The sequence below is a fragment of the Empidonax traillii genome, unplaced genomic scaffold, assembly GCF_003031625.1.
Source record: "Empidonax traillii isolate 1590-97213 ecotype Southwest subspecies unplaced genomic scaffold, ASM303162v1 scaffold23:size2178997, whole genome shotgun sequence".
NCBI classification, from domain to species: Eukaryota; Metazoa; Chordata; class Aves; order Passeriformes; family Tyrannidae; genus Empidonax; species Empidonax traillii.
In genome coordinates, this window is record NW_020955216.1 from 1,272,859 (window position 1) to 1,293,962 (window position 21,104).

Sequence of the window (21,104 nt, forward strand, 5' to 3'; positions counted from 1 at the left end):
CACACGTGTCTGTCCTGCTGGGAGAACACCCCCGGTGCTCCTGGGGGCTGCAGCCGAACTGTGGGCTGGCACACCTGTCCTGCTGCTGCTGCAGCAGAACTGTCCCAGCACTTAGAGCAGCACTGTGGAACCGGGGCAGGAGAACAGTGACAGGACACGGGACCACAAGAGAACAATGTTAGAGCCCCACAGTCAGGGCAGGCAGGACAGAAATGACCTGCTGCAAGAGATGACAAGTAATTCCCAGGAAATAAGGCAGCCATTGGGACCAATATAGGCAGGTAGAGCAGGAATAGGGAAAACCAAAGGAAAGCCTAGGGAATTGTCCCTTTTTTTTTTGTCCTTTGAAATCTGAGGATTTAGAAAACATGGAATACAGAGTTTAGAAATAGAGCTGAAAAGTATCATATCATCCCCCTAACAGAGCTATCCCAAAGTAACACACGTTCGAGGCTGGAGGATCCGAGTTGGTAGAGATCAGCAGTTGTACTGGTCAGTGAGGGGAGGGAAGAGCATCAGGGGAATCCAACATACCTGCCTCAATCCCAGGTCACATTACACTTGAGAAGGGAACAAAGACACGTCCCCAGAGCAGTCAGTTTAACCAGCATAATGGAATGATTCCAACATAAGAGTCTCCTGTGTTCACACCACCCTTATGCACATGACTAACTCAGCCCTTCTAAGACCCGAGTCTCCTCCCATCCTTCATGTGCCTCCACTGGAATATAATCACAGGATTTTAATCATTACTATTCAATCAAGATGTATTTTAAAAGGCTTAACAGAAACTTTAAAGGCAAAAGTAAAAATAAGCCAAAACAACTGACATAAGAGGGAAGGGAGACAGGGACTTTCTTGTTATGAAACGGAACAGAGTCAACCACATTAAAAAGTGAACTGAAATAAGGCACAAAAATGGCACAAAGCAAATGTACCTGTCCTTCTCCGAAGGTACTTATCAGGGTGTTGTCAATTCTTGGTAGCCAGGGCGAAGAAAGCCAGGAGGGTTTACACACAGGGAGGCAGCCCCAAAGCTCTGAGAACTTGTGAACAGGTGTGTACAGAAAAGCATTTTCCTAGTCCTTACTGCAGCTTTTGCACATTTTCTCTGCAGGGCACAACCCCAGCTACCTCTGTGTTTGCCCAAGGCACGGACAACACAGAGCTCTGCATCCCTCGAGTCCCACAGGCACTGCAGGGTCTGCTGCCATCCCCACACCCAGATGGAGAACTCTGCACTACTCTATTGATCATCTCTTTGTTCACATCATCAGTCACATGGGCGATTTTGACTGTAGCAGGGTCTTTCACCTGTTTGGGGTTTTTAAGAGGGGTGAAAAACCCCCAAACCCCAAGGAAACCTGCCCATACATGAGATTTGTCCACAAGGCCATGGATAAATGGCCCCAACCTGCACAACCTGAAGCCTGAGTCCCTCCTCTGTGCAGGTGTGGCTGCAACAACACCCCCTCTGAATTCTGTGGGAGCAAAACACTGCCATGGGCAGCACCCACTTATTCTGGTCTCAGGCCAAGAGTCTTCTCATTTAAGTATGTGCCAGGTCTAATATTGTTTTCCTGCATTAACTTGCTTTTCCCTTGCAGAAATCAAAAAGCAGCAAACTCTGCTTCAGGAAAAGGCTCTGAACAAACAGCTTTTCCTGTTCCTGTGACCTCTGTCCCTCTCTGAGCTCTGTGAGCACCGTCACCAACTGCTCCTACAACAGACAGTGTACTGCGAGATACAGATCAGGAGAAGTAGGACTTGGTAATCATATATTAGTATTTTTTAAAATAAAAACTGACTCCAAGTTTTTTAGTCAATTAAACGCATCCGGCACATCATGTATGTGATGTAATGACAGCTCGAGACTCAAAATGCTTTTGATGCATTATTAACCATAAAAAAGGCATTAAATACCGAGCTCAAATGCCATAGGGATGCATATTTCAATAGAAATTATTTTTCAATATATGCTTAAAGTTTATTTTGGTAAACAGATGACTGGGGGCTGTCAGGGCTGGAGACAGATTTATGTTTAGCCGGAGTTTTTCTGAAATGAAGGGAAATAGCTGGACTTGTTGAGCACATGGAAGGGACATAATTCTTTCTGCCAGCTCAGAGAAGGGTGAGCAGTAGCTTGGAAGCTGCCCCAGTTTGGAATATTAATTTCAGGGTGACAGTTGGGAATTTTGCCAGGTAAATACAATCTTAAAAATAAAATTAAAAAAAAAAAAAGAGAAACATGACATTTCACTACCTGATTGAAAGGTGTCACATTCGTTTTCTGCACCTGCAAACAGAAGCCACAGTTCAAAGTACCAAAAGGGAAACCAATCCTGGGGCTCCAACATCCAATAATCCCTGGCAGAAACAGAATTTTTCATCCACTGTTGTATTACCAACATAAAACCACCTATTATCTTGTATTACAAAAAACACAAACCAAGCCAAGCCTTCCACCCCTCACATGCCTCAACAACAACAGCCCTCAGGGGAACCCTGACAGCACATTTCTCCTCTTGGTTCAGGTGGATTCTGAACTCCGAGGTGCAAATTCAGAGCAGTTAAAGGAAGCAGAAATTTCTTGCTGATGTTCACATTACTTCCCCAGCTTCCCTACAGACATATGTATACATAAATATATCTATTATCATGACCAATTTTGATTTGGGGTTGGGGTTCAGGCCTGCAAACGCTACACCCAATGATTTTGCAGGGACATTATGAAGTGAGATCTGCAGGACCTTCATGTTTAGATCTTCAAACATTTGTAGGCCGTTATCAAGCCGCCTTGAACTCCTCTCTCTGCTAAGCTACACATATTCAGCTCCTTTAATCTTTCCTCAGAGATCAATCCCTCAGCCCCTTAATCCTTTTTGTTGCTCTTCTCTAATCTCCTCCTGCTCTGTCGATACCTTTCAGAGCTGCGGTGCCCGGGACACGACACTCTGAGGTTCCGCCGCTCCACACATGGGGAGCCCAGTGTCCAGAGTCAACACAAAGGCTTCCAGCACACGTCCTTCTGCTGGGAAACAGCTTCCTCCCTAATGACACGCTGACTCCATTGCTTTGTCACCGTAGCACAAATGACGTTTTTCTCACTGCACCCCAAGAAAGTGCCTCTGCTTTCATTTCTTACCTGTGGAAGTGGCAGAATACGGGCAGCCCCTCCCAAATGCTGATTTTTACTGTAAAATATGGAAAATTGATTTATTTAGATGCAAAGGGCACCTGAGGTGTGCCCATGCGCTCTGTGACAGAGCCAGAGCTGCCCAGCCCTGCAGGACACATCTGGCCACAGCCCCTGCTCTGCCAGACATCCACTCCCCATGCAAACCCCTGAGCACGACAAACCACCAATGGGTGTGTGAGAAAGGGAGCCCTGACTAAATCCTAATAATTTGTCTGGGCCTCCAAGGCCTTCCCCCAGTGCCCGGGCACAGTGAGACAGCAGCTCTGGGCTGGGGGGTGGGAAACTGCCAGGGGTTTTCCCCGCCTGCTCCCACCCACCCCCCTTGTTTGATCTGAAACGCTGCTTCACCATTTCACTACCAAAGAATGCTGCAAAAAAAGGGAAAAATACAGGTTAAGTTGCCTTTAATCTCTAATTCCTGTACAAGAACGGGTTGCATGTGGCAAAGGATAAAGGCAGATCCGAAGTCAGCGGGTTACGCAGACTGCGCCAGACCTTCGCTTTCAGAGAGACACAGCCTGGGGAATTACACAAATGGCCTTCCATTGCCCTCTTCGGTTCTTTTTATGGCAAAATGCTTTGCTTTTATCAATTCCTCCCCCTTCTCCGAGTCCCAGAGGCTCAGGCCAACAAAAGGCAGATGCGCAAAGTGCACCCTTCTCCCCTGAATGGAGCGGGAGCCTCGCTCCGCAGGGAAGCCACGGCCGGATGGAAAATGCTCTCGAAAAGTAAAAGCCGGTAAGAGCGGCTGATCTTTCTGCCTGGGTGAAGGAATTTGGCCTCAGCCAAAAAAAAAAAAAGGGGGAAAAAAAAGGTGGGGGGGTGCTGCTCTTTTCAAGCCCCCGTAGGCGCCACGGCATTGAACTGTGTCAGGCTGGAACAGACAGAGGAGGAACACGAGTCTATTGTTGGAGATACCATCAAAAATAGAAGCAGAGAGAAAATGATCCTGAGCACGAGTCTTGCAGGGAGAGGACACTCACTGGCTTCAGTCTCTGGAAACCAGGGGTTTTCAGGGGGGTTCAGAGCAGGGGCCCGAAGGCCAGAGAGCACCCACAGGCTCCCAACAACAACAGCAGAACAACCCAACCATCCACCCACAGGGAAGGGGCTGGAGCCCAGCCTGGCACAGAGACCGAGGGCAGGGTCACAAGTGTTGGACCGATTTCAGGTGAAGTTCTTTTGGAATCAAACAAAATCCAACTGTTGCAAAAAGAAATTAAGATTGATTTTAGGAGTGCCATTTTAGACTGCTGATGCTCAACACATATAATTTTGGATGGCAGAGAATGATGAATCTGTAATTGGCAGAGAAAGACATACAAACCGATGAAGAATCAACCAACCTTTTCCTGCCACCTTTCAATCTTAACATGTCACTGACTCACACAAAGACCTGAATAAAGATTAAATCTGTAATAATTTACTCAAAATCAGATGCTTGCACAGTAGGACTAAAGTACTACCTACATGCTAATTGAGATTGAAACAACTAAACCCACAGTGTTGGCTCATGGTTAACAACTGATGTGTTGAGTTTGCTGTGAGGAGGAAATGTTTAGACACTGGATTAAATCTGCACACAAACCCCGACAGCGTCCTTGGTACAAGTTCACATTCAGCACATCAATCTGTTGGGCAGACTAAGTCTCAATGAAATCTCAGCTGCCATTAGCTGTTGTGCTAGGCCATCACTCTTTGGAAGCCTTCTTGTACCAATATTTGCTTCTTGCAATCCTGGAATACCAGGCCCAAGGATCTACCTCCTGTCTCAAGCAAGGGGAAGCACTAGGCATCTCACTGCAGCCTTCTTCACATGAAGGAAGTTGCTAAACCGTGGGAAATGTCTATTTTAAATTTTGGTTTCTCCTTTTTACAAACATAACCCGTGGTCGCCGGTCAGCACATATCCTACACACTGACATCTATCTGCAAATGGACCAGGTCCAGAGTGTAAGCCACAGGTGAAATGTACATAACTCATCACACTGCAGCTCTAGCACTGATCCTTCAGGCCCAGCACAGGGAAAGCAGCCAGACAAAAGTCTAAGCTCAGGTTGGATTTGCACACACACTAAAGTCACCTTGATCAGGCCAAAGGGAAGCACGTAATTAAGAGCCACCTGCTTTCCTAAACTGGTCCTGCACTCCCACCCAGCACTGAGCAAACCCCTCTGTCGAGGCCACTACTCTCTCCTGCAGCCAGGACCGACTCTGTGTTTGTCCTGGACAGGAGGTAACTTGGGCCACGAATAAAAGCTCTGTTTTAGATCCAGTTGTGGCTGCCCCATCCCTGGGAATGTTCAAGACCGGGTTGGAAGGGGCTTGGAGCAACCTGGTCTAAGGGAAGGTGTCCCTGCCCATGGCAGGGGGTGGGACAAGAGGAGCTTTAAGGTCCCTTGAACCCAAACCATTCTGGGATTCTATGATTTACTGCACTAGTGCAGCATTTTGTGCAGCTCCACTGCCCCCCTCCATTGCTCTTCAGCCTGTGAGCATCATCCTGACCCAAACTCCTCACAGCAGATCCTTCAGAACAAGCCAGCACACACCCCCACCACTCATTTAGCTAAAGCAACAATAATGTAAACACTTTTCATTTAAAAAAAAAAAAGTATCTGTGGCACCAATGCAAGATGGAACGGAGCAGGGAACAGCTTGTACCCAGCAAGCAAGGGCAGAGTGTGGATGATGCTGGAAAGCATCCCTCTGGCACACCATGACCTGTTCCTGAAGTCAGCTTTGTAGAGCAAATGCACATTTTGACATGCTTTAGCTTAAAAAAGATTTTTAAACTGCTACTTATATTTACAAACATGAGATATTGAAGGTTTGCCAATGCATGTACGATTAATAAAACATCAGGTGCTGCCTCTTGCTTTAAACGTTTGCGTTTCTGGAAGCTGGAGAGCAGCTCGTTTAAACTGTGTGTGTATTCCGGGTAACATTCCTTTGCAAATGTTCCCTCTTTCACTACGATACCCTTTATAAAGTGTAAAACATTCCATGCTAATAAGAATCAACAGGGGGAAAAAAAAATTCTAAGCACAAGTGCTTAAATAAATTATCATCTTTGTAACTCTGCCACATCCCCTGCTTGGGATATGATGATTTAGCACTTGCTGCTCTGGCACAAATCCAAATCCTCGAGTTTCTTAATGGATAAAATATTGCCTTTTCACCTTTCTGACCTCACTTCAACTTCAGTCTGAGGTGACACGAGCCTCCTGATCTCTCTGCAGTCCTTGATGAACTGTGGCATTCAGAACACCAGGGCCTTTCCTGCAGGGCTGTGAGCAGGGGATGCCTGGGCAGAAAGGGGAGATGCCTCCTGCCAGCCCTGGGATCCCATGGGAGAACACACTTGCCTCCCTTTTCAGGCAAACAGAAAAGATGCCAACAGATCCCCTGGAATCTGTAAGGAGAAAACCCTAAATCCACAATGAAGTAAAACAGAAAATTCAAAAAAACCCCAACCACCACAAATTTGAACAGGAGGGGTCACATGTGAGCCAGTGCTTGGTTCTTCTTGTGGGAAAGAAGAATTTGCTACTGACTTCAGAGTCCACTGTGCTCTCAAGGTCAACGCTTACACAGGTTATTCTGACCCAAAATGCAAACAACATTTGCTCTATTCATTCAGGGTTATCACCACGGGGAAGAGGAGGAGCAGGGATGGAACAGCTCCAAGCCCAAGTCCTCCATGCCTGAGCTGAGGGACTGGAGCAGTGTCACCTCTTTGGTGCCACTTGTGTGGTGGAATCTGAACCATCTCCAGACCTGGGTGTTGTTTGGTGTTACGGAGTCTCTTCCAGTCAATAAACACAGAGGACAACACTTTCCTCCAAGAGTTTCCCAAGCTGCTTTCCAAGAACACTGCTCCAGGTACATGAACACCTTGGCCACCCCACTCACTGCTTTTTCTTCACCATTTCAAATCTCACCTGGCTTTTCAAAAGGTGATTGCAAGGCCACTGAAGTGAGGAAATCAATTCCTCAGCTAACCTATTTTTATTAGAGCATTTAAGGAGTGAATCTTATAGCATGTATGTTTATCTGGTGTATCAAGCTTCCAGGGAAATTTCATTTCAGGGGTTTGATTGGCTTCTCTCCCAGTTAAAATGACAAGTTTCAATGTCTTTATAAACCAGACCACCAACTCCAGACCCCTTCAGCAGGCAGCATCCAGGTTCTACTTTCCAAAAGAACCAGGAAGATCCAATTAAGGAAACCCGCTCCACTGCTCCTGAGCATAACATCAGGTACCCACATCATGCTGTAAAGTGAACATATTGGAGGCTTGTGGGTACACAACATGCCAAAAAAAACTGGTGAGGAATAAACGTTCTGAACAAACATTATTCCACTTATACAGAGAATTAGCACAGCACCTTCCAGCTCAGCACTGCACTCCTGCACAAACCCCTCACCAACAGCGACACATGGGACCACTGGAGCCACAAAGGGAACATGAATGCAACTATGAGAGGATACTTCTTCATCTTCTCTCCACTGTAACTCAAAGTAGTGTGCTCTTGCTCACCTCTCCCTTACCTTGGATACTCTTAATTCTGCCTGTGCCCCGAGCTACAGCCAAACAGTGGGTCCAAAGAACCCACAGACACACAGGTCTCTGTGGCAGTGGTCACCATGACCATACAGAGGTTTTGGGTCTGTGGTTTCTAAACGGTGCTCAGCAGAGATATTGTTCTTCCTGGTGGGAATATGGAAGCCCTGCTCTCCTCTGGTCTTGGCTTTGCTGAGGTGACCCAACGGCATCAGCACAGCCAGCACGCACCGAGAGAGAATCCACCCCGAGGCCGTGTTGAGAGGAGCAAAGGAAGTTGTTCCTTAGAACACAAAACCACCCAAACCAGGGAAGGCTGGTCAGGCTTCAGCCAGAAGGACCCCGTGGCTGGTAGTGCAGGGCTGGGGGACACAGTCAGCGCTCCGTCCATCCCACGGGGACAGGCTTTGTCTCCCGCTGCCTCTGCCCCCCCAGCACTGACCCCGGGTCGGGGGCACACACACCGGCCTTGAACTCTCCGTCTGTCTCTCTGCTGTCTCCCTGCCATATTAATTACCATTCCCCTCTGCCAGGGCCAGAAAACAACCTTCACTGCATTAGTGCTAATTAAAAAGAGTGAGTTTCCTATTCTGGCTGCCTAAATCACCCACTCTCCTCACCCAGAGCAGAAAGGAGTGCTGACAATCTTATTAAAAGCAGAAGGAAACACCTCAGTCATGCTTTGAGCTGGCAAATAGGGCCAGCCAGCTCTGTCCTTCTGTGGGGACAACAAGGCTGGACAGGACAGCAGCAGAATAGGAGGGGAGGGAGAGAGAAATGACACATTCCCTGTACCTCAGGGAGAGGTGGGGAGAGCACCCTGCTTTGGAAACATCTATATTTGAAAGCAGAACACCCAAAATGAGCACATTTCCAGCACAGCCCAGTTGGCAGAGGGGCAGTGTGCGTCTCCATCAGAACATGGACTTGGAGCAGCCTGCAGGATGGTTTAATGGAGTCACAAGTATTTGGAAAATACCGATTCTGATCTCTCAATATTCAGGAAGATTTCCATTTGCTTGAGCCAGGTGAACAGGTAATAAAGTCCATAACAAGGTACCATCACTTCCCACTGAGCTCCAGCCTGGGAAGGCAAGTCTTCCTCTTGGACACTGATGATCACCCTACCCATGTCCTTTCACCTGCATAAACTCACCTGTGAATTGTTCAGTCCAACACACACAGACTGCTTCCTCTCTTGAAAAGTGATCCCCTTGGTAATTAGAGTGTAATAACAGAGAAGATTAAATTACAAAGCAGGGATTTATGAAGGCAAGTGTCCAATCCTGCAGATAAACTGATTTTTAATATATTAAGTATTATTCCTCAGAATACCATTAGCTATCCCTTTGGATACACAATATCTAATGGAACACAGACATTCTCCTAAGCCATCCAGGCTTGAGGCCTGGAAGCCATCGTGACTGTGCAGCTGGGAAGAGAAAGGAGCTGGATTCAGTCCTCCTAAAGAGCCCTGTACTGCCTCTCTCCCAAAAAACTCTTGCCAAACCAAAATTCCCAAGGTTTCATCTTCTTTAACTATCAGAAAGTACACAGATCCAGCAAAACAGTTTGTCTTATTCTTCTCCTGTGGCTAGTCCATAAAGTGGGAGATCAACTCCTTGTATCCCACATTCTGTTACTGTGAGCAGCAGCAGCTCAAGTGGGAACTGGAAGGTTCCTGCTCAGTCTGTCAGAATACATACATGAGACTCCTGGATTTGAGTGTACATTTGTGTTTCTAAAAGGGCTAGGAAAATTCACAGAGAAAAATATCTATTAAAAGAACATTCTTCATATTGCCAAGCAAGGAAAAGAAAGCAAGCCTCCTTGTTGCAGATGCATTCAGATATTTTTTTATCTCCTGGCGCTATTTTCCCACAGACCCAAACCCTGCTCATGGCACAGGGGTGACTCGCTGCTGTCCCTTCCTGCTGACACCACCAGCAGCTCCAGCAGATCTGGAGAGCAGACCTTGACACCCACCCTGGCTGTGACTTCCCAAGGAAGCACAGCTTCTGCAAGACAGGACGTGCCCCTACTTCAGGTACATGCTATACATGACTGGAGAGGCCTGGAGCCACCAGCAGCGTCTGTTGTATCTGAGCCTTCACTGTTTGGTTTACAGTCCCCTGGGAACAGCAGATGTGCGCTAAGCATGTGCTATTATTTTAATTTTTATTGCTGGCCAACATTCAGAATCAGTGGAAGGCAAAGTCTTGCTCTGTACAGGAGGCAGACCTGAAGTGGTGGGAAGTGCCCAGTGCCCAAAGCCAGCCAGGAGCAGCACCCAGCACCGGATGGGGGGGATTTCTCCTTGCACCAAGGGCTAAATCACATTAAGTCATCCACAGAAGCATTAAAGAGTTTCCTGATGTTACATTTCTGTGTAAGCAGTTAGAGCTGTTGCCATAGGAATGCTAACAAATATAGGGATGGGTATAATTGCAAATAAAAGGGATAGGGAAAAAGGAAGAAGATGGCCTATGCTATGGAAAAAGTTTGGACTCTGCTCTGCTCGTCTGAGTAACAAGACCCAGAGACATCTCTGACACCCCTGGAAGGGACATTGGGCTGGGGGGGGGGCTCTGGCAGCCCCTGCACTGTGACACCTGAGGAACAGGGGTCCAGAGAGCAACTCCCAGGTTGGGCACTATCCTCGTCCCCCATCCCTCTGCCACAGGCTTTGCTGGCAGAGAGTCCTCTGGAGAGAGGCAGAGATTCAACCCCGTGGGGTCCGGCCTCCTTCCCTTCATCCCCCCCACTTTACAAAAATAGAAAGAACACATGTTCCCATTAGTCACTTGCTAGAGGGAAGCTGGGGGGTATGTGCTGACAGTCGCAAGGCTGAGCTCTAATTTGAATGCTATTTGCATATTCCAGGTAGACAAAGTGCAGCCGTATGAAAAACGGGCACGTGAGGACGCACAAAGTGAGGCAGCAGAGATGACACTTGCCAGAAATCCAGCCTTTTTCCCAGTGTGTTCCCAAACACACGTGCCAGGGCCCCTCGCGGCTACTAACGCCCAGCCTGGCTGGTCTCAGGGAGGCTCTTAATTAAACTCTGCTTGCTAAGAACGCTTTGTATTTGCAGGAGTGAGGACACAGCTGTCCTCATGGGAACATCACACAGAGGGCTCTTCCCTCTGGATAATGCCATTTGCCAGCCCCAACGAGCAGGAGCCATCCCAAGGCAATCCGAATGCAATCAGTGTCTTTCACTGCTGTTGACTAAGCTGAAATTCGTTATTTTCAGGCATTCAGTGGGGACTAATGAGTGTCTGAAGCTCATTGCAGGGCTGAACGTCCCTCCTCACTGACATCCTCTTGATCTCTAAAAGCTCAGTGATCTTTGGCTTGAGCGTAACCCCTGGGAGTTCAGAGGTTAAGTTTTGGGGATGCAATCAGTGTCTGAGCCAGGCAGGACAGAACTGCACCAAGGTTATGTCAAAGCACTGCTGGGTGAGGAAGAAAACCCCGACTCGTACAGGTGGCTGTTACTTATTTACCCACCAATTCACAGACGTTGCATCAAGAGCAGGATGTCTGGCCAGTGCCTCACCAAGCCTCTGCAACCTCAGCAAGACCAGAGGTCTTCTCCCGGTCTCCCAGTAAGAAGGAGCTTCCTCTCTTTGTGGCTTTGTTCTACATCCATCAAAGATACTACCTGACGTTTTTCCCGCCCTGAGGATTTTTTCCTGCATGGGTTTCACTGAACACCATTCTTCCCCTCCTGCTTGGTGACCCACTGGGAGATCTGAGCAGAGCCAGGGCCGAGGTTTGGGCAGATCGTGTTCCCAGTGTACTGATTACAATATATATAAAATAATACTTTGTACAAGTTCAGAGGGAATAATTAAACATTGCTCTCAGCTCTTGGCACTGACTTCTACAACACTGGGTAATGAGTTATCACATTTTGACCTTTACGTCTAACTCACCTTGGCGATTTTTGCTGAAAAACACTTTGACCACTCTATAACAAAAACAAGAGGAAAAGGAGAAGGCAGCCATGGGTGCTTTTCCAGCTGGCAGGTAAATGATCACAAACACCAGGTATCCCTCCAAGAAGCCACTGAACCACTTCCTAGTGTTGGATTTAATAGCAAATTACCAAAGAGACACTCCACATTACTACAATCTGCACATCAAACCAGGCAGAAAGCAACCTGCAATTATACAATTAGATTGATACACAAGCTTCCCGCTCGTGTTTGTTCCTGCTGCCAATCACGCTGCTTACTGGAAAACAAGGGCTCCGAGCTTCCAGCCTGCCTCACGCTTCTCCTCCTCTGTGCTTGTCCATTTTGAGGAGCTTTACTGATCACATCTCATTCTTTAACACCCTGACGAATCCAGCTTTAAGATCACACCCTGCCCAGGTACCTTTCAGCTGTACCAAAATCCACCTTTATACGTGGGGCATAATCCATCCCAGCAGCAACTCACTGTGTGGAACGTGAGAGTAGCAAAGAAGAGACAAATAAGTGTTTATTATTAGCTGACAAAGGCAGCTGATTGAAACCTAACCAAACCCTTGATTTCAAATGAAAATTATGAAAGGAAAATCACTTCACTATGCCGTGCCCTGAAAACCATGAAAGGGGAATGCAGCCAGCAGAAGCCTTTGCGTTTGAGCTTGGTCTCCTCATAATACAGTGCCTCTAAACGACTGAACATTGAGCACATCTCAGGTACTTCAGAAAGGTCTGCTCGCTCTGGTTCAATGCACTGGTGACCTCTCAGGTCCCTGTGATAATTCATTTTTCCCACCCTGTCTTTAACCACACCTGTTCCAACAGTCACACTTTGTGTCTCTTGAGCATCGTTCCCTTACAAGTACCTCCTCCAGCCTGAATGCTGAGCCTTCCAGAGAGCCTGTGCACCACAGTGATGAGCTAAGTCTGTACAGAGATGCTGTTTATCCAGCACTGCGTGTCAGCACAGCCCAGACACAGACAGACATGGATCTGCCCGGGCACAGAGCAATCCCAAGGAGCTGTGGGATCACACTCTGGCTGGACAAGATGGGAATTTCTCATCCCACCCAGCCTGTGTGAACAGCAGAGAGGCAATAAATGAGGGTGTCAAGGCAGTTGTGAGAGCACAGCTTTGAGGGGGGAAGGCAGAGGATGCAGAACCTCCCAGCAAAGCTGGACAAACACAGTCTGGCCTTGAGCCGGCACCAAAGCTGTGGCTCACTGGGATCACAGCCCCCAGTTCCAACAGTCAGAAACACACCTACCACAGAGACAGCTTAACGCATTTTGTACAAATATGGAAACAAAATGTCTGATAATAATTCTTTTTTCAACTAATTACGTTGTTTAGATCTCTGAGTTTTGTTAAGCTTTCCTGTCAAACCTTACCCAAAGGAGACCCTCATTTACCAGTAAATGTTGAGAGACTCTGTACCACTCATGAGCTCAGATCTCGGTGACTCACACATGTTTTCTGGAGCCCACATCTCATGCCGGTGGTAAATGATTCAGGTGGTGGAGGCACAACAGCTCAGAGACACGGAGTGGCACCTGCAGGGACTCACGTGGCATCGCCCCAACTGTGAGCACTGACGGGACACATCGAAGCACAAGTTACAAACTGACTCACTGACTTGCCATGGTTGTGAGACTGCCTGCCCTGATTGCCTCCTTTTCCCCTCATAGGATCAGCTCTCTAACTCTTCCTTGTCACACACTTTACCCTGTGGGTTATCTCACTGGGCTGTGCAATTCACCATCTCTCACATCCACTCGCAGACCTCCTATGAGCAAATCAGGAATTTCTTCTGCTCCCTTCTGTTCTGCATCTTGGCAGAAATTCTTTTATAATGCCACACAACATTTGGATTTACAAAGGCAGCGACATTATAGACCAGCCTGGGATTCAGATGAGGCCTTTTCCCTCAGGGTCAGGAGGCCAGCAAGACTTCCATCTACATTTTCAAACTACAGGGGGATTCAGCTGTGGCTTTTGCTTTTAATACGGGATTAAAACCAAATTCCATGTCATGAAAATGCAGGTGAAGCTGCGATAACTCCAACACCAGGTCACAAAGCGGTGGGGCCACTGGGTGCCACTGCCAGCCCCCCCCCCCCCATCTGTCCTTCCCTGGGTCCTGCCCAGACCGCGCAGCTTCGCAACTCACAGCTCCTGCCTTTCCAGCCCTTCACCTGCTGCTGCATCTTCTCACTGGGCAAAGAAAATATTCTGTATGTAAGAGACATTTAGGAGCTGCAAACAACTGGATCAGATCGTGGTCTTCTGTTTTTGACATCCTCTAAGGAGAAAGCACTTCCTGCCAGCGCACAAAGGGCTCAGCCATGCCGGGGAGGAACAGCACAGCACTAAGAGCAAAGGTAGAAAATGGAGGATGCAGATTATAAAATTCAGTCACATTTTAAAATTTTCTGCTACAATAATTCACTTTATGTAGAATTAATGTGGCTGATTGAACGTTTGTGCTGTAATTTACTTATAATTAACATTTTATGGTGAACAGATTTCACCATCTCCTTCATGCTGTGAACTCCAAGCCATAGGTCAAAAATAGAGATGAAACAGATAAGCACAAAATATTCTCACTGAAATATTAATGAGATTTTAATTTACTACTTTAAAAATACATCTTTCATCAATGCCTGTATTTCAAATCATTATTTTAATTTTTTTTTTACATTGTATTAAAAATATAATGAACTTTCCTAACTGGTTGAAAGACCCTGAAATATCTTCTGTGAAGAGACAGCTCGGGGGAAGAAAAAGGACCAAACACTCACAGCTCTCAGAAATCTCACATGGGGGTTGGCCGAGAGTCACCTCAAATCAAATACAACACCTTTACCCTTAACCAGCTAAAACTGGGGCTCTCCACTCTCAGGTCCTGTGCTCCAGCACAGAGATCCTGTTCCTGCCACCAAGATCTTGTTTAAAAACATAAGGTCAGTCTCTAAAAGAAACGCAACTGCCACAAACTTCTTCCTGTGCTTCAACAGGAGTTGTTGCATTCACTGCTGAGATACAACATAGACAAGGTGCTGCTCTGATCAGGCATTCCCATCTTTTCAGCCTGTTCTGGCTGAATTTGAAACCTTCAGGACAAGGCTCTGCTGTTAAGGAAGACACCACAAGTCAGAGCAAAAACAGTCTGGGAAGAAAGTCAGAAGAAAACTCGCATAAAACCTCCCACCCACTCGCCACGTGCATTTCAAGCCGCCTTTCCTGCTGCCCAGAGATGACAGACCACATCTGAATAAATTATTGAGTCATCTGCAATTCATCCCGTTTCCTATATTCCAAGGCGCTATCAGACAGGCAACCGAGGACATTCCCGGAACGCTCTGATGACAGAGAATGAAGATATGGGATGACAATGAAAAAGTCAGCAGAAAATCATAAGTCAATGGGACTATTTTATGCTCTTTACTTCCTAGCCTGCACCAGGCCATTCAAACGGCTCATTGGAATTTCAAATGAAAAGCTGAATAATACAGGATTATAAATCTGTTACAAACAAACCTAAAACGCAACAAGAAAAATATACATGGAATTTTCCTTCTTAAACTGCTTGGGTTTTTCTTACAGGTTTGTTTGCTGGGAACCAGCAGCTATTTGTTTTTTGGGTAAAGCTGCCTTTTCTTTACTATCTTTTAAAATGTACTTTACTTGTTTACATTGAAGGCCAGTGCTTGCAATGGACCCCTTGGTCCCTCCAGAGCTTGAAGAATGGAATCCAGACCCTTTCAGGTTGCCCTACACAGCCATGGGCTTGCTCTTTTTTTCCTTTAAAGATATTATGAGGAAAAAAAATAGTATTATTTACCTGTGGGAGAAATTTCAAGGGAAATCAGAGCCTGAACTTGCTGCAGCATCCCACCACAGAGTGACTCTGAATGGGAAGTTAAATTCTCATCTGCAGAAAAAGGACCCTTTGGAGGCACAGCAACAGGATTTCAGACGGGTCTGGAGCCCCCACCCTCCTGCGACATGGGGGAAGTACATGGGGCTCTTTCTGAAGTTGTTCTGGGAGACCAGGGGATTATTCATACAAGCATCTCTGCTCATGATTAGGACGATTCATTAGAAGTCCTTTAAAAAGAAAATAAAGCCTAAGTGTTTCCTCTGAAGTAAACAATTCAAGAGCATTTGTAACCAACAACCTACCACCCAAATCTGAGCGGGGTGAGTGCACTGCTTCTGGGAAGAGCAAGCAAGAAAACCCCAAGTTACAAGAAAATACATGATACTGTATTAATTTTCATTGGGTTTTGGTTTTTAAACATTTTTCATTGCCAGAATGAACAACACCCCAAACAAATCAAACCCCGAAGAATAGGGCAGGAAAAAATCCCGAAACACAGCAACCAAATACTGAAACAGGAATTCCCAAATAAATTGTGTAATATGATACTACAGCGTATCATCCACAGAATTCCCAGAAAAACTGCTGGACTTCCCAGGCACTGCCAAGCAGTAGGAACACGTGCACTGAGCCAGGACACCACGTTGTGCTTTGGGAAGTCAGAGTGGGGGCAGGAAGAGAGGCTGATAGGGTTGAGGGTCCACCCTCCTCCAAGAGCAGAGTGTTGCTCTGGATGCTGGACCCGGCAGGGATGAATCAGGACAATCCAGCTGCCCTGGGGCTGGAGAGAGAGCTGTCAGAGCAGGCAAAGCCATGAGTTGTGTAGCAAATAAAATCTAAAAAACTGCCATGAGGTCGAAGTCTTCAGCCCTTCGATCCCCTCCCTGGTGTCGAGACACCGCTGGAACTACACGGACTCCTCTTTAAATGGCAAATTAATGATGAGAAGCTGCTCTAACAGATGGTATCCTTGCACTCTCTCATTCCCAGGACCTCTGATACCACCCTTTAATACACAAGGTGTTTTTTTTTTCAGAACACCAACGAGGCTTCTACTCAAATATTGGGCCGAACCTTGAGAGACCGGCTCCCACAGGCACCTGCTTGAAGAAAATCTTAGTGCAAAATCTGAACGAGAACCTTAAACTCTAAGCACAGAAATCACAGAAACATTATTTACGACACACCAAGTTCACGTGGAAGAGACACTAATCATGGCTGCAACCCCAGGGCTCCCTGATGGAAAGGACCAGCCAACACTGAGTCCCTCAGACACAGCCTCGACATCGCCGGCTCAGCCGCGTGTGGGGATGCGGGATTCCTGCTCGGGGGAGCAGGGAAAGACATCCTATGGATGCATTAAACCAGCTTTCTGCGTCTTAAGGAAACAGAAACGAAATAAATAGACAAATAAACAAACACTTCAAAAATAACAAGGAAATCTCACCAGTTGCAGCACATGTCCACTCAGTTTCTCTTTTTTTTTTTTTTCCTGAGTGCCTTTTCCTCAGTAAAAGCCATCAAAGATCATTGTGAATTAGTAATAATTTTTTTTTAGCAGCATCGAAGAATTAAAGCAAGAGAGAAAGGGAAGGCATGCGAGGGAGAAAAGGAGGGAGAGAAAGAGAGAGGTTAAGCTCAAAGGCAGAGAGAGCGAAATGGACCAGATTATACAAAATTAAAAAGCAAATACGCACAGACAATTTGTGCCGAGTGATTGCAAGCAATTACAGTCCGGCTTTTCTGGAGGGAAAATTGGGGAGGGGGGGGGAAGGTTATTTCAGCTTAAAAGGAGACTTTATTCATTCCTGATCAGCTTCTCCTACTATTCTCTCTTTTATTCTCGGATATCAATTTTAAAAAAAATCACCCTTCAGATGTTACATGTCTAACCCTGGGAATCCCACCCCTGGGCAGAGAGGGAGGATTTCAGCTTCCAATCGGTTCTTTCTATAGCCCTGAAAAAGCAATTTGCTCATAAAGGATAAAAAAAAAGAGGGGGGGGCAGGAAGAAAGAAAAGGAGGGCAAAAAAGGGAAACCACAACAAGGGCACACGTTCCTCTTGGAGGAGAGCTTCAATTTTACTGTAATTGTCTGAAGAAGAGCTGCTTTGATCTGCAGAATTATTATTATGCTCCAAATGCTGAGCTGCTGATGTCCCAGCTGGGCTGGGCACGGCCACGCCAAAGGTCCCTCTCCCCCCCCTCCTCTGGAGCTCTGGACTTGATTTGGGGAGCACCTGAAGCAGCCCCTTGGCTGCCCTGGGCTGGGGTCAGTGCCCTCCCAGCCACGCTCAACCCTCAGCTCAGCAGGGCAAGGGATTAACACGGGCATGGCCTCGTGTGCGGATCAGGAGAAGGCTTAAGGAAGTATTTCCTGGTGTTTTGGTCTCCTTCAATCCCTCACTGAAGCAGTGGAAAGAGACTTCAAGGCCTGTATTAGAACTCCTGTCTTACCTCACTACCTGTTACTGTTGGGAATTGTTTAATTTTTAAATTACAACTAAATAACCTACAGTGTTTGAAATGCATCTCCCTGCCTGTGCCCCAAGTTAGGTGAAATCTGTAGAGAGAAGGAGCAGGTTCAGCCTCACTCTCAGCAGCAGGAGCCCAAGAGGGTGAGCACCAGCTCCAGGCACCAGATCCACTAGACCAGGACACTGAGTGCCACGTCCAGAGATGGGGAGCCCACCACCTCCCTGGGCAGCCCCTTCCAATGCCTGACCACCCTTTCCATGAAGAAATTCCTCCTGATGTCCAACCTGAAAGGACACAGAGCAGGGAACATCAAGCACGCGTCTGAATGTCGATTACTTTTAAGTTCAGCTCTTCATGAACTACACAGTCTGAAAGCAAGGTCAACACCCCAGAAATTTAGGATTTTCTCTCATCAGCTAATGCTGGCTGACACCCAGTGTGATGTTTTCCATGCCCTCAACCAAGTCCTGAGCACCAGGAGCTGCCATCAGAAGGGCTGCTGTGCAGATGCTCATGTGTGGACACAGCACTCATTGCACCCTCACCCTCCTCCATCCCTTCCACTTCAAACACCCCAAACTACTGCTGAAATTTCATGCACAAAGCCCAGTTCTGAGGTGAGGCACAGAACAGCATCCAGGCACTGGTGATGGGCTATTGGCCACCAACTATTTTTGCAACTCAGTAAGGACAGAACAAGGACATTGAGATTTTACAGAATGAGTAAAGCACTCTAGGAAGTCTGAGACAGGTATGATCTTAAACTCTCCCCATTACTATATACACAAAAATCATACTCTGTATAAGTGAAGGTTTCTAAAATCATCTCTGTACAACTCAGAGCCCTGGTAACTGCCAGTCTGCCTTCACATGGAGAAATCTATGAAAAACAGTACAAACCATTTCTTAAAAAGTCTCCAATATCTTTCTGAAATAGTTTGACTGTAAAATATGCAGCATGCCCAAAATACACCGAGATGTGGCGTGACACAAACAATTTATTGGCATTAGTCTGGGATGAGCCCCGTAAGTCACGCAGGGCCTCGCTCCTCATAAGTATTGCCTCATCCCAAACTCATCAATAACACCTTCACTCCACTCCAGCCGAGCATGAACTGTGTATCTATCTCAACTATAAACATACACAATTTTTCAAAGAGTAATAGGCAAATAGCTGGATTTCACTCATTTCATGTTCTCCAGGTAGTAAAAGAGACACATATTTAATGTACATACCCAAAAGTGCAGTGCCAATAAGTAGAGAGAGTCATATATCCCAGTTAGTTTATGGATGGCTGTATTTTATGGCTGTACTGCTCAAGCCATATTTGCATGCATCTAAATATAGATAAATATCTCTAAAGCCAGAATCTGCAGACATGAAATAGAGAACTAGATAAATGCAAGGCAACACATGATAAAAATAATCCTAATTTCTAGATACAATTATGAACTCTTGCCTAAAATTAGTACTTAGGAATGGGATGTTGAGGATATGCAGTGTCCTCTCGTGCTGATCCTGGAGGTTGCTGTCAGAGCTATCACTCTTTTGCTTCATAATTTTGCTAATTGGTCATTAAGAAGTCTGTAATTCTAATTCTGCCTTTGCCGGCAACACACTGTGGGTCAGCAAGGAAATTAATCTGCCTCTACACCTCAGTTTCTCCAACTGCAATACAGGGAAATGCAGATCCATCACCAGGTCCTGCAGGAGTTAATCTGTTAATGTTTGTATCAATCAAGTTGTCAAGTGCTATTTAAGTGCTTATTATTACTCATACAATAATTCTCTCCTTCTGGGCTCCATAGGTTTGTAAATACCTCTTTCATCACACACATGAGGTTCTGTTGGAGCACAGGAGATGACCCGGACCTTGGCCTGACCAAACCTGTCTTTGTGGGTGGTTTGAGCTCACCAAATGCTCCAGAGCAGGGCTGACCATGCATTCCTGATCTCTGCTCCCCTGCTGCAGGACACTTGGTCCTGTTTGTGTCACCAGAACACTTTTGCCAGCTGCCCTCTGCACTGCGTCAGGGGACTGGTGGAGCTTAGGGACATGTCTGTATCCTATGCCCAAGTATCACTACAGATATAAGCTCTGGGAGCATCTTTCCCAGAATGCAACCCTTGGGCAAGGGCCTTCCCCTCCCTTCAGCCTGTTCCTCCTCCTCCTGTGCTCCTCTTTTCTGGCCTGGAGGGACAAACTCGAAGGAGTTGTTCTGTTTATCCAGAGCATCATTTGCTCTGACTTCCAGGGAGAAACTCAGTTTACTCGGGGCACCTGGCTCTGAGACACCTCAGAGTGAGACCCCACTCCGGGCCAAGCTCTGTGCCTGGCTCCTGCATCAGGCCACGAGGAGGGATGGACCTTTAGCCCACAATGGAACTTGTGCTCTTTGTAACACCTGTCTACACCAAAGGCATGCAGCATTCCAGGCACGTGCCAGCCCGGATTCCTGGAGCCTGCCTGCACTGGGAGCTTCTTTAAAAATATAGCGGCTCCTCGTGTAGTCTGCTCCCAAAATGAATTCTCTCTACTGGCACCAGTGAAGCTAAATACAACTTATAAAATATTGAGCAGATCTTCATAAGGAATGCAACTAAAAAAAAGTGACACTTTAATTATTATCTTTATGCTCCAGAAATATCCCATCAATATGAGGAGCAGATAATTCACAGCCACTGTTCCAACCGCTCTGCAGCATCAGGAGATGCTGGTGCCTCATCCATACCGGGCGCACAGGCATCAGTGTATCTGTGTACGCAGCCTGTAGTTATTTATCAATTGTTTATGCATGCACTTAGTTATGAATGTATTTAATTTATAAACATTTATATTGCAGAGCATGAGATGATAAATTCAGAAGAAAAATACCAACTCCTAGAGCACACCCTCCCGCCTCATTTAGCCGGGAGCTCTGTCCCTCGTCCAGGTGCCCTGACCTGGATCTTCCTGCCAGCAAACCCAAAGAATTGAGACTTTGGGAAGAGCAAATCC